Source organism: Rosa chinensis, chromosome 2 (assembly GCF_002994745.2).
Source record: "Rosa chinensis cultivar Old Blush chromosome 2, RchiOBHm-V2, whole genome shotgun sequence".
Lineage (NCBI taxonomy): Eukaryota > Viridiplantae > Streptophyta > Magnoliopsida > Rosales > Rosaceae > Rosa > Rosa chinensis.
This window is the reverse complement of record NC_037089.1, coordinates 19,993,271-19,997,599: the sequence shown is the minus strand read 5'-3', so window position 1 is coordinate 19,997,599 and position 4,329 is coordinate 19,993,271. Positions and strand designations below refer to the sequence as shown.

Genomic DNA, 4,329 nt, shown 5'->3' with positions numbered 1-4,329 from the left:
TGGAACTTGTTGTAGTTATGAAAAATGTTGGGTCTATTGAGTAGGTGGCGCTGCCGAAATTTGATGACCATTGGAGGTGGTGGCCACCCGCGCGTGAGCCCCACGCGCCGCCAATGTGGGTGGCACGTGGAGGCGTGTAGGACAGTGTTTTAATTCCGGTTTTTAGCCCATAAATTGTGTAGAGCTTGTATGTGAAGTTTGGTAATTTTTGGAGAAACTTGGAATTAATTATGAATTTTAAAGTTTAGGGTTTAGATTATCGAATTACGAGAATCCGACCGTCAGATATCTCTCGGTTCTGACTTGGAACCTTTAAGATAATGAATTAGTATTAGAGGTAAAATTTGGGTTGAATCTGAGGACAAGTGGAGAGTTGATTGGTGAGGGTTTGATTATGGGATTCGTATTAAATTGTCGAATTATCGCTTACGGAATATAATCGTGTATAGGGCGACGTACCGAGCTCTGGCTCGATGAAGGAACTCGTATACGTGATCGTCGGAATAGTATTGTGAGTGGACTTTTGTTTTTAAGTAAATGATGCATGCATTTATTTCTTTGAATATGCTCTATTTATTTATCAATTTACATTTCGAGCGTGTGATTTAGTCTCAAAGATTGATTTCGCTTTATCTCATATAAGTGCTTTCGATAATGATTTGTTTCCGAAGTTGATTATGATTTATAATCTTATTTGACGAATTATATATTTCCGAGGTGATTTCTGGAATTATACTTTTAATTATATTCTATTTCGATTTGAGACTTTTAAAGGATTTTCGAAATGGGATTTCGATGGAGTTATATTCCTTATTTATTTATCGACTTCGGTTTTGGCATTGGGAATGCCTTGATGATGATTTTGAAATTGGTTTTGTTTCGGTTTACGGAAAACATGTTTATTATTATTTCTTCCTATTTATTTTAAACTCGAGATTATCTTGGCGTGTGGGACACGTCATTGGAAATTCTTTTACGAGAGATGGGGAAGCCTTATGTATTTATGGATTTACTTGGTTTTCGGATTTTCTGTTGCCATACTTTGGGTGACTATTATCATTGCTAGCATTGATCTTCCGCCTTTGTGGCGAGGTGATGGGATCACCGAAGCCCTCTGTCTTTGTGGCGCTGGTTACTGTCTCTGTGACAGTAATTCTCAAGCCTAGTATCCTATCGCTACACATAGTGGCGTAAGGGTATATTACGGGAGTAATGTGAGTACTTTAGCCTGGGAGGCTATCACCCGAGCCTGGGAGGCTCACTCGTATGGCTATCGTCTTCCCCTACTCATTATACTATTTTTGACTAGTGGGGCTAGTCCGATTTATTTTAGCCAGCGGGGCTGGTTTTATTTCCTTAAGTATCAGAGTTTCAACATTTTCTTTTAATCGTTTGTGACTAGCGGGGCTAGTCGGTTTTCATGAGCGGAACTCCTCTTGTTTTATTTTCGTTAATCATTGCATGCATGGGGAATTTTTAAAGAAATAAATGTGGGAAAGTATAAAATCCATTTGGTTTAAAATTGTTTATTTTTGTCCACTCACGCTAACGTTTTTATGTACTTTCCCCTAGGCCCTTCGGTTTCAAATGCCCAGTTTGCAGGCGAAATTAGTTGAGGTCGGACGTACACGGAGTTAAGGCATAGTCAACAGCATGGCGTCCGCGTTTGCCTTTGAGTTAGGTTTTCCTTATATACCTTTCTATTAGAATTGCTCTAATTACCTGTGGGATTTGTGTTATTCAAGTTGCCTTTTGTGTTATGTGATTTTTTTGGTTGATGTCGTGATTTGGGGAGCAGGGTGGCTCCAGGAGGATGAGGGGTGAATGATTTGGAAGTGTAAATTTCCTTTTTACAGGTTTTGGGTAGTCCATTTTAGGGGAAGTTCTGCCAAATTTTTTGGAAGAATTTCTTCTAAGGTGGGCCCCGCAGGGCCACGTCGGATTTCGAGGTGAAATCCGGGGCGGGACCTGTCAGTTACCAATCACTATTTGCGACTCATCCATTGAACAACCCAAAAGTCCTTATCTCCAAGGCATCGAACCCTCAGCCGAGATTGTTCCTTCCTCGGCTTTCAGTCACTCGACGAAGTCAGAACACGAGCACTACATCTACAATTGCACACTTGGCCTCTTGGCCGTGTGCTGGCACGCCCCACAATCTATTCATCGAGAAGGACATTTGTTCCTTGATCTCTCGGCTATCTAGGCCGAGGTGATTTTTAGAGGCAACATCTTTGAAGACATACTGTCGCTGTTTCTATTGGAGAGTGAGAAGAATCCGGAGGAGATGAATGATAAATATCTAAGCGACATAATTCTGAACTTCATGATTTTTGGGAAAGATACCAGTGCAAATTCACTCTTATGGTTCTTCTACATGCTCAATAAGAACCCTCTAGCATAATTTATTGCTATTCGAACAAGCTTCTAGTGCTTGCCCTCTTTTGTGCCCCTTTCATATTTGATTGTGCTTTGGAATATTGGGACATTTGGTTTAAATTTCAGTTGGCATTCTTCTATCATCTCTCTGACCTTGTTTTTGTGTCAATGATGCAGGAGTCCATTCCTTCAACTTTCTTGGTTTGGGATATCAAGTGAACTGGCCCATCAGCTTTGTTTTGACTCTTGGTGCATTAAAAATATATGCCGAGATATTCAGTTTTTTTATACTAGTGAAACTTGCTTTGTTTTCATTGACTGATGTGTGGCGCCAATTGAAGGTGTGGATTTTTTTAGTTGATTTTATTTATTTTTCTAGTAGAGTGCTTGTTAGAGTTCCTTTTCAATATGTTTTTCTGGGTGTTTAGTTTAAGACTGCATAAATCCTATTCTCTGAGATGCGTTTGATTGAATTGCTATTCTCTGTGGCAGGGTTGATGAAATAAAAATCACTAATGCTTTACAATATGCAGCTAGTATTGAGTACGTTACAAGGTGAGCATGTTAGTAGCAATGACCATGATCTCTTATGTTAATGGTGTTTATTTGAGAAGAATACAGTTTGTTATTATGAATCAAAAGAGGTGTATGAAAGAGAATCCAGTTACTTATATTTGACAATGCTCTAGTAATTTTGAGTTTTCTGTTCATTCAAATATTAATTCTTCTTTTTTTCATTGCAGGTGGAGTACCAATATTAGTCTTTGGTCAAACTGGGGTTCTATAAGCTGATTCTCCAAATGAGGCCCTTCCTCTTAATTGCAGACCTAATATTGGTGCAACGCAAGATAAATTCAAGGTAGATATTTTCTCTAACTTATATTATGGTTTTTTTTTTTTTTTTGGTAGAAACCAAACCTTGACTGTGTTTTTCATTACCAAACGCTATGTAGACTCTGATAAATATAAAGATGTGCACACATGAAGAGGTGAGGTATGAAATGATAATCCACCAAGCTAAGCCCGCTGTAGTTTCTAGTGTAATTCTCTACTCTCTGAGATCGCAGTCCCACTTTCACTTTCTCGTATCCCTATTCTACTTTCACAAGGGTTTCTCTATCACCATTGTCATGCTCTTCAAATATTTCCTTTACTTTCACAAAGACATCTCTGCAAATTCTTTGAGTTTTGAAATCTCTCACGACCTCAAGAATGTCTCTTTGGTCAGAAAACTAAAGGGTAAGAGTGTGTCAGTTTAGGACCTAAAGGAGGGTAATGAAATTGAGGTTCTTTTCTTTCTTAAGGTCAGTGATCAGCTTACTATTTTATCTGTTTTTTCGTGTACCAGTTTCATCTCAATAGAGAAATTGAAGCTTCAGCTGTGTTCACTTGAGGTTGTCATTAGCTAGGATGAGCGAGAGTAAGATAGGAGAAAGAAGTTGTGCATTTTCTGTATTTAATTTGAACCATGACAAAGATGTACGAATCATTGAATAACAATATTGTGAAAGAGTATACAAGCTTCTCATTTGTATTTGTGCACAAAATGTGATTTGTATGGGTTTTGCAAAAACAGAAGGAAAAAAAAGATTTTTTTTTAATTATTGGTGATTCATATTTTGCGACGGCATTGTTTCCGTCGCAGATGACCTTCAGCAACGGCATAGTTGCCGTCGGCATAATTCATGCGACGGCGTAATTGCTGTCGCAAATAGCAATTGCGACGCCCTCAACGACAAGGGCGATTTTGCCGTCGCCGTTGGTCTTTCGCGACAGCAATTTGACTTTTTGCGATGGCATTGCGCCGTCGCTATTTGAATTCTTTTTTGGTAGTGAATAGTCCCCGGCAACGGTGCCAAAAATTGATAGCTAGATTTTAAGTTATTGATTTTTCTTATTCACACTTAAGATTGTCAATTATAGCAGGGGTAAACAAGGGTCTTTCCCGTA

At 38.8% G+C, this 4,329-nt stretch overlaps 1 long non-coding RNA gene across 1 annotated transcript; it reads left to right on the top strand.

Annotated features, from left to right (window-relative positions):
• The first annotated feature begins 2,267 nt into the window (after positions 1-2,267).
• LOC121051880 lies at positions 2,268-3,204 on the top strand. The gene is made up of 3 exons (XR_005807331.1): positions 2,268-2,720; positions 2,872-2,934; positions 3,123-3,204. It is a non-coding gene; the product is annotated as an uncharacterized LOC121051880 (long non-coding RNA).
• The last annotated feature ends 1,125 nt before the right edge of the window (positions 3,205-4,329 follow it).